The sequence below is a fragment of the Thermobia domestica genome, chromosome 7 (assembly GCF_964235325.1).
Source record: "Thermobia domestica chromosome 7, izTheDome1.hap1.1, whole genome shotgun sequence".
NCBI lineage: Eukaryota > Metazoa > Arthropoda > Insecta > Zygentoma > Lepismatidae > Thermobia > Thermobia domestica.
Genome location: NC_137460.1, coordinates 183,449,201 through 183,459,646, shown reverse-complemented (window position 1 = coordinate 183,459,646; position 10,446 = coordinate 183,449,201). Strand labels below are relative to the sequence as shown.

The 10,446-nt window shown below is 34.4% G+C and overlaps 2 pseudogenes; one reads left to right on the top strand and one right to left on the bottom strand.

The window, feature by feature from the left end:
- Positions 1 to 3,717: 3,717 nt before the first annotated feature.
- On the top strand, positions 3,718 to 4,792 carry LOC145688977 (cytochrome c oxidase subunit 2-like; annotated as a pseudogene).
- Positions 4,793 to 7,308: 2,516 nt separating this feature from the next.
- Positions 7,309 to 9,057, bottom strand: LOC145689437 (NADH-ubiquinone oxidoreductase chain 5 pseudogene; annotated as a pseudogene).
- Positions 9,058 to 10,446: the final 1,389 nt, after the last annotated feature.

Here is a 10,446-nt window from a genome sequence, read left to right as displayed (position 1 = left end):
CCAAATATACTACGTTGTGTTGCACACATGATAAAGGGGAAAGAAAATCTATACATTACAACAAAAAATTTTAAAAAATGAAGTTAGTACCTGTTGTTATAAATTAAGCAATTTAACCCTTGCAGGATTGATGAGACCACGTGACACTCATCCTAAGTAGAAAAAGTGTATCTTCAAACAAACTTTTCTTCAATTTTCTTCAAAACTGTACTATTTGGTATAAATATGTTGTTAGAAAACATCTCAACAATATAACATATGTCATTTTTCATATATATTATATTGTTGTGCATTGCTCCTAACTACTATATACTAAAGACAATATCTCCGAAACTTTTGAACATATTTTAACAAAATAAAGCTCAAATTGAAGAGCATTGCCCCTTTTATGACATGAGTGCCAGCAGAGTCCCCTCCGTAGAAGAAGAGTTACCTTGTATGTATCAATTTTTGTACTGTTTAGCTCTCATTACAGAATATAACAGATTTTATCCCATAATATGTCTCATTGCCTCATAACAATATGGCTGACCAGTGACAACCGAGGAGTAAGAACTTGTACCATTCAGAACTACATACACCGCACTCGCTAAGTGGGGCTTTTTCTTTATTTCTTGATGAACAAACAATAATTTTTCGCTATTAAGGGCTGGAATTCTGCATCACCCTGTATATTTTTTTTACCAACAACTACCAAATATACTACCTAAGTGTTGCACACATGATAAAGGGGAAAGAAAATCTATACATTACAACGAAAAATTTTAAAAAATGAAGTTAGTACCTGTTGTTATACATGAAGCAATTTAACCCTTGCAGGATTGATGAGACCTAGTGACACTCATCCTAATTTGAAAAAGTATTTCTTCAAACACTATTTTCTTCAATTTTCTTCAAAACTGTACTATTTAGTATAAATATGTTGTTAGGCAACATCTCAACCATATAACATATGTCATTTTTCATATATATTATATTGTTGTGCGTTGCTCCTAACTACTATATACTAAAGGCTATATCTCCGAATCTTCTGCACATATTTTAACGAAATAAAAATCAAATTGTAGAGCATTGCCCCCTTTATGATAAGAGTGCAAACAGAGTCCCCTACCGTAGAAGGAGAGTTACCTTGTATGTATCATATTTTATGCTGTTTAACTCTCATTACAGAATATAACAGATTTTATCCCATAATATGTCTCATTGCCTCATAACAATATGGCTGACAAATGACAACCGAGAAGCAAGAACGTGTACCATTCAGAATTACTTACCCCGCACTCGCTAAGTGGTGCTTTTTCTTTATTTCTTGATGAACAAACAATAATATTTTACTATTAAGGGTTTGAATTCTGCATCACCCTGTATATTTTATTACACACAACTACCAAATATAGTACGTTGTGTTGCACACATGATAAAGGGGAAAGAAAATCTATACATTACAACAAAAAATTTTAAAAAATGAAGTTAGTACCTGTTGTTATAAATTAAGCAATTTAACCCTTGCAGGATTGATGAGACCACGTGACACTCATCCTAAGTAGAAAAAGTGTATCTTCAAACAAAATTTTCTTCAATTTTCTTCAAAACTGTACTATTTGGTATAAATATGTTGTTAGAAAACATCTCAACAATATAACATATGTCATTTTTCATATATATTATATTGTTGTGCATTGCTCCTAACTACTATATACTAAAGACAATATCTCCGAAACTTTTGAACATATTTTAACAAAATAAAGCTCAAATTGAAGAGCATTGCCCCTTTTATGACATGAGTGCCAGCAGAGTCCCCTCCGTAGAAGAAGAGTTACCTTGTATGTATCAATTTTTGTACTGTTTAGCTCTCATTACAGAATATAACAGATTTTATCCCATAATATGTTTCATTGCCTCATAACAATATGGCTGACTGTCGCGAATTCTGTCGAGGAATTTGAAGCTTAAAATATATAAAACGATAATCATGCCTGTTGTTCTGTATGGTTGTGAAACATGGTCGCTTACTCTGAGGGAAGAACATGGACTGAAAGTATTTGAGAACAGGATCCTGAGAAGAATATTCGGACCCAAGAGGAACGAGAATGGGGAATGGCGGAAGCTTCATAACGAGGAACTACATAGTTTATACGGTTTACCCAACATTGTTAGGGTCGTCAAGTCTAGGAGGCTTAGGTGGGCAGGTCATGTAGCTAGAATGGAAGAAAGTAGAAACGCTTTCAAAGCCTTAACTGGTAGACCCATAGGAAAACGACCATTAGGAAGACCTAGGCGCAGATGGGAGGACAATATTAAGATGGATCTCGCAGAGATAGGAATACAAAGTAGAAACTGGATGCAATTAGCTAAGGATAGAAGTCAGTGGAGAGCTTTTGTGAACGCGGCACTGAACCTCCGGGTTCCATAGGCCATAGAGTTAGTTAGTTAGTTAGTTAATATGTCTCATTGCCTCATAACAGTATGGCTGACCAATGACAACGGAGAAGCAAGAACCTATACCATTCAGAATTGCATACATCGCACTCGCTAAGTGGTGCTTTTTCTTTATTTCTTGATGAACAAACAATAATATTTTGCTATTAAGGGCTGATATTCTTCATCACCCTTGTGTATATTATTATAATTTTCTTCATAGTTATGCCAATTATAATTGGGGGCTTCGGTAATTGATTAGTACGTTTAATACTAGGAGCACCTGATATAGCATTCCCCCGTCTAAACAACATAAGATTCTGATTACTACCGCCCTCACTAACCCTACTATTAACAGGAAGAATTGTAGAGAGTGGTGCAGGAACAGGATGAACTGTATATCCCCCTCTTTCTAGAGCTATTGCTCACGCCGGAGCCTCTGTCGATCTTTCTATTTTCTCTCTCCATCTAGCCGTTGTATCCTCAATTCTTGGTGCAGTAAATTTTATTACAACTGTAATTAACATGCGAACTCCTGGAATAACCTTAGAACGAATACCATTATTTGTTTGATCTGTAGTAATTACTGCCGTATTGCTTCTTTTATCCCTTCCCGTGCTAGCAGGGGCTATTACAATGCTCTTAACTGATCGAAATGTTAATACCTCCTTCTTTGATCCTTCAGGAGGAGGAGATCCAATTTTATATCAACACCTATTCTGGTTCTTTGGTCATCCTGAAGTTTACATTTTAATTCTTCCAGGATTCGGTATAATTTCACATATTGTAACCCAAGAAAGTGGTAAAAAGGAAACTTTCGGTGTTTTAGGAATAATTTATGCAATACTAGCAATTGGATTCTTAGGATTTATTGTAAGGGCTCACCATATGTTCACTGTTGGCATAGACGTTGACACTCGCGCTTACTTTACTGCAGCCACAATAATCATTGCTGTTCCTACAGGAATTAAGGTATTTAGATGAATCGCCACACTTCATGGAGCACAAATAACTTATTCACCTTCAATCTTATGAACCTTAGGCTTCATTTTCCTTTTTACCGTAGGTGGCCTCACAGGAGTCGTACTTGCAAACTCATCTTTAGATATTGTTCTCCACGACACTTACTATGTAGTAGCACATTTTCACTATGTACTATCCATAGGTGCCGTATTCGCTATCATAGCGGGACTTATTCATTGATTTCCTTTATTTAGAGGAACAACAATAAACTCCACATGACTAAAAATTCAATTCTTAGTAATATTTATAGGAGTAAATATCACATTCTTCCCTCAACATTTTTTAGGACTAAGAGGAATACCACGTCGATATTCAGATTACCCAGACGCTTATACTACATGAAATATAGTATCAAGCATTGGCTCATTCCTCTCTTTCATCGCTGTCTTAGTACTTGTAATTATTATATGAGAAGCCTTCGCAAGAGCTCGACCAGTAATCTTTTCAGATCAACAAACAACATCTCTAGAGTGATTTCAAAACCTGCCCCCTGCAGAACATAGTTATGCAGAACTTCCCTTACTAACAAACTTCTAAGGTGGCAGATAAGTGCATTGGGCCTAAGCCCCAAATATAAGAATAATTGTCTTCCTTAGAAATGGCCATTTGAAATCAGCTAGGTCTTCAAGATGCAGCATCCCCTGTAATAGAACAAATAACATTTTTTCATGATCACACAATACTCATTGTGACCATAATTACAGTTCTTGTAGGCTATCTATTAGCCTCCCTTCTACCAAATACATATATTAACCGCAATTTGTTAGAAGGACAAACTCTAGAAACTATTTGAACAATCTTGCCTGCCATTACGCTAATCTTCATTGCTCTCCCATCCTTACGACTCTTATACCTACTGGATGAAATTCATCAACCAGCAATCACTCTTAAAACAATTGGGCATCAATGATACTGAAGTTATGAATACTCTGACTTCTCCTTAACAGAATTTGATTCTTACATAATCCCTATTAATGAAATAAATCCCAATTCATTTCGTCTATTAGATGTAGACAATCGTATTGTATTACCTATTAACATTGATATTCGTATCCTAATTACCGCCGCCGATGTTCTTCACTCATGGGCCATACCCGCCTTTGGTATTAAGGCGGATGCTACTCCAGGACGCTTAAATCAAGTAGCAGCCAACATTACACGTACAGGTCTATTCTTTGGTCAATGTTCAGAAATCTGTGGCGCAAATCACAGTTTCATACCAATTGTTGTTGAAGCCTGCCCTCACTCAGTATTCATTAAATGAATAACAAAAATAATACAAGAACTTTCATTGGATGGCTGAAAGTAAGCAATGGTCTCTTAAACCAAAAGATAGTAAAATAACAATTACTTCCAATGGAAAAATTAGTTAAATTATAACGTAAGCATGTCAAGCTTAAATTACTACTCAATAGTATTTTTCTATTCCACAAATATCGCCCCTAAAATGACTTATCTTATTTATTATATTTTCCTTATGTTACCTTCTATTTGCATCTATTATATATTTTAATTCAAATACCCCTGATCCTTCCTTAACTGACACTAATATTAAGAAGACAACTATAAATTGAAAGTGATAACAAACCTTTTTTCAACCTTTGATCCCTCTACTTCAATCATAAATATATCATTTAATTGACTTAGAACAGTAATTGGTCTTCTAATTATTCCAATCCCATTCTGATTCTTACCAGGACGACCAAACATTCTATGAAATAAAATTACCTTAACTCTCCATAAGGAATTCAAAACTATTCTTGGCCCTACTAGCTATCAAGGAAGAACCTTCCTATTTATTTCTTTATTCTCCTTCATCTTGTTTAACAATTTTATAGGTCTATTTCCCTATGTATTTACTAGCTCTAGTCATCTAACCTTCACATTAACTCTCGCCCTCCCTCTTTGAATAAGCTTCATAATCTATGGCTGAATCAATCACACCCAACACATATTTGCCCATCTCGTTCCTTCCGGGACCCCGGCCCCTCTCATACCATTCATAGTATGTATTGAAATAATTAGCAACATTATTCGGCCTGGAACTTTAGCTGTTCGATTAATAGCAAACATAATCGCAGGACATCTCCTCTTAACCTTACTAGGTAATACAGGCCCTTCTTTATCTCTCTCCATACTCTCTCTACTAATAATTGGACAAATTGCCCTCCTAATATTAGAATCTGCCGTCGCAGTAATTCAATCATATGTATTTGCAGTTCTAGTTACATTATACTCAAGAGAAGTTACTTATGTCAGCACCACAAAATCATCCCTATCACCTTGTTGATCAAAGCCCTTGGCCACTTACTGGGGCCTTAGGTGCCTTAATTACAACTACAGGACTTACTAAATGATTCCATCAATATGACCCCTCTCTATTTTTCCTAGGCATACTAATCACACTACTAACTATAATTCAATGATGACGAGATGTAACTCGAGAAGGAACATATCAAGGATTACACACTATGCAAGTTACATTAGGTCTTCGGTGAGGCATAATCTTATTTATTATTTCTGAAGTATTCTTTTTCGTCTCATTCTTCTGAGCCTTCTTCCATAGTAGATTAGCACCAACAGTAGAAATTGGATCTTTCTGACCTCCAGCAGGCATTGTACCATTTAACCCAATACACATTCCCCTTCTTAATACTGCAATTCTACTGGCCTCAGGAGTTACCGTAACATGAGCTCATCACAGACTAATAGAGGGCAACCACACCCAAGCCACACAAGGCCTACTACTTACAATCCTCCTAGGACTATATTTTACTGCTCTACAAGCATACGAATATTATGAAGCACCATTCACCATCGCAGATGCTGTTTACGGCTCAACATTTTTCATAGCAACAGGCTTCCACGGTCTCCACGTTATTATTGGTTCCACATTCCTAGCCACTTGCTTATTACGCCACCTTTTATCACATTTCTCTCCTACTCACCACTTTGGATTTGAAGCCGCTGCTTGATATTGACATTTTGTGGATGTAGTATGATTATTCCTTTACATCTCTATTTATTGATGAGGAGGTTAAGCCTATTTAATATATATAGTATATTTGACTTCCAATCAAAAAGATCATTAAATGAAATAGGCAATTAATACAGTCTTAACAACCGGCTTACTAACTATTATTATTTGTTTAATCGTTATAACCATTTCAACTCTTCTTTCTAAGAAAGTTATTAATGATCGAGAAAAAAACTCCCCCTTTGAGTGTGGATTTGATCCCAAATCTTCAGCCCGAATCCCTTTCTCCCTACGATTCTTCCTCATTGCCGTAATTTTTCTTATCTTCGACGTAGAAATCGCCCTTCTATTACCAATAACAATTACTATTAACAACACCAATACACTATCCTGATCCCTAGTTAGACTAGTATTCCTAGTAATCCTCCTAATAGGTCTTTATCACGAATGAAATCAAGGATCCTTAACATGAGCTGACTAATGGGACGGGATAATAGTTAACTATAATATTTGGTTTGCATCCAAAAGGTGTTGCTATCAACTTATCTCATAAGTAGGAAGCAAACGATTGCACTCAGTTTCGACCTGAGCCTTTGGCCTCTTAGCCCCTACTTGTTAGTTGAAGCCAAAAAGAGGCATTTCACTGTTAATGATATCATTGGGTTTATTCTCTACCCCAACTAAGGAGATGTGAAATTAATCAAGAAGAAGCTGCTAACTTTTATCTTTAGCGGGTTAGACCGTTAACATCTCTCAATATAAATAACATAACCCCCTTAGTATAAATATTACATTACCTTTTCGAGGTAAAAAAGAGAGTACTCTCAGGGAGTATTATTTAGAGAATATAATTCTTCTTAGTATCTTCAATACTATGCTTTCAATATAAGCTACCTAAATATACAAATATAAAGAAACAAAGGAAAATTGTAAAAAATAAAAAAAATTAATAAATACATTTTAAATAAATTGTCTTGTGATTGTTGAATTAACATTGAACCACCCTTAAAACTACTATATATGCCTTGAGCACCTAGACACTCTCTCCATCCTTGATCAATATTATTATAGTACACCCCCCCTATGTATAAAGGGAATTTAATAATATAATTTGTTGATAGGTAAGGTAAAAATCATATGCTTCCTATCATTGTAGAGTTAAAATAAAACTTCATACACATTAAAGGCTGTCCAATAGAATAACTTGATAGTAAGATACCAACTCACAAGCCTACAATACTCACAAGTAATGCACCTATTTTTAGGTATAAAGGTAAAACAACACAATTAACAGAAGGAAAAATTAATCAACTCAATGTTGCACCTCCTAAAATTGCTATCACTACTAATCCTAATATTCCCTTACACATAGTTCAACCTTCATTATCACTAATAGAATGAATATTAGTGCCCCCAAAGCCCTTACCTGTCAAATAAAATCTTAAACGTACTGAATAACATACAGTTAGGCCAGTAGAAAAAAATAATAAGAAAAAGCTGACTACATTAATTAAAGATAAAGAAGAAATCTCCAAAATTAAATCCTTAGAATAAAAGCCAGCTAAAAATGGTATTCCACATAAAGCCAAATTAGCTACATTTAAACAAGATAAAGTAAGGGGCATCTGACTTACAAGTGCTCCTATTCTGCGAATATCTTGTGTATCTCCCACACCATGAATAATCGCTCCCGCACATAAAAAAAGTAATGCCTTAAATAAAGCATGTGTCAATAGATGAAAAAAAGCTAATACTGGAAATCCCATGGATAAAATTATTATTATGAGACCAAGCTGACTTAGAGTAGATAAAGCAATAATCTTCTTCAAATCATATTCATAATTAGCACCAATACCAGCTATAAATATTGTCAGTCCTGATAATAAAAGTAATACATCGCCGGCATAAACACTTAATAAAACGTCTCTAAACCGAATTAACAAGTAAACCCCAACAGTCACAAGCGTAGAAGAATGTACTAATGCTGATACTGGTGTAGGAGCGGCTATTGCCGCCGGTAACCATGCAGAAAAAGGAATTTGTGCACTCTTTGTTATTGCAGCCAAAATAATTAAACTAGAGATAATTACTATTTCATTATTATTTAAAACTCTATGCAAATAAAAAACATAATTTCAACTTCCATAATTTAGTATTCAAGCAATAGCTAATAAAATTGCTACATCTCCAATACGATTAGAAAGCGCGGTTAACATGCCAGCATTATAAGATCGTACATTTTCATAATAAATAACTAAACAATACGAAACTAAGCCCAATCCATCTCATCCAAGGAGAATTCTAATTAAATTAGGGGAAATAATTAATAAAACTATTGAAAGAACAAATATTAATACAAGTATAATAAATCGATTAAGATACCGTTCGGATCCTATATACTGCCCACTGTAATAAATTACTATTCTAGAAATATAAAGTACAAATCTTATAAATATAAATGACATTCAATCAAATAGAAGAGTCATAACGATTTTATTTCTATTAAAAGAGATAACTTCTCACTCAATAAATACGCTATATCTATTAATTAAAAAGTTCAAACCTATAAGAAGTAAAAAAACACTCATTCTACTTAAAAGAGTAAAACTAGTCACACAAATTGAGAAAGGTCAAACCATGGCCTAAGGGCAATAAACCTTCTTTAGTTCCACAAACTAAAATTTTATTCTAAACTACTCAAGCATCTATAGCCATAGAAATCTCGGCCCGGCAAAAAAGATTAATAAATTTAAAGGTAATCAGTGTAACATCAATAATAAATACTCTCGTACACTTCCTCCTCAACAAGAATATAAATTAGAATAGGGCATTCCGTGTTGAGTATATGAATATAAATACAGTCTATAAGCGGCTCTAAAAAAAGATAGTAAGGCCAATCCTAACATACTCAACCAAGATCAGCCAACAATTCTATTTAATAAACTAATTTCTCCTAATAAATTTAATGTTGGTGGTGCCGCCATATTAGCAATTCTTAATAAAAATCATCAAAGCCCTAGACTCGGCATAAAAGATAATATTCCCCGATTAATTAACAGTCTTCGGCTCCCTAAACGCTCATAAGAAATATTTGCAAGACAAAATAAACCCGAAGAACATAGACCATGGGCAATTATTAGTGTAAGAGCACCTCTAAATCCTCATAATCCCATTGTTAATAATCCTATTAACACTAATCCTATATGAGCAACAGAAGAATAAGCAATTAAAGACTTTACATCAACCTGCCGTAGGCACACTAATCTAACCGATCAAATACCTACAACTCTAATACCAAACCAAATTAAATTTATACTTACAGCTACATTCTCTATAAAATATAGAATACGCAATAATCCATACCCTCCTAATTTCAATAAAACCCCCCAGTGTTGTATATTTTTTTTACACACAACCACCAAATATAATACGTAAGTGTTGCAAACATGATAAAGGGGAAAGTAAATCTATACATTACAACAAAAAATTTTAAAAAATGAAGTTAGTACCTGTTGTTATACATGAAGCAATTTAACCCTTGCAGGATTGATGAGACCACGTGACACTCATCCTAAGTAGAAAAAGTGTGTCTTCAAACATAATTTTCTTCAATTTTATTCAAAACTGTACTATTTAGTATAAATATGTTGTTAGGCAACATCTCAACCATATAACATATGTCATTTTTCATATATATTATATTTTTGTGCTTTGCTCCTAACTACTATATACTAAAGACAATATCTCCGAAACTTTTGAACATATTTTAACAAAATAAAGCTCAAATTGAAGAGCATTGCCCCTTTTATGACATGAGTGCCAGCAGAGTCCCCTCCGTAGAAGAAGAGTTACCTTGTATGTATCAATTTTTGTACTGTTTAGCTCTCATTACAGAATATAACAGATTTTATCCCATAATATGTCTCATTGCCTCATAACAATATGGCTGACCAGTGACAACCGAGGAGTAAGAACTTGTACCATTCAGAACTACATACACCGCACTCGCTAAGTGGGGCTTTTTCTTT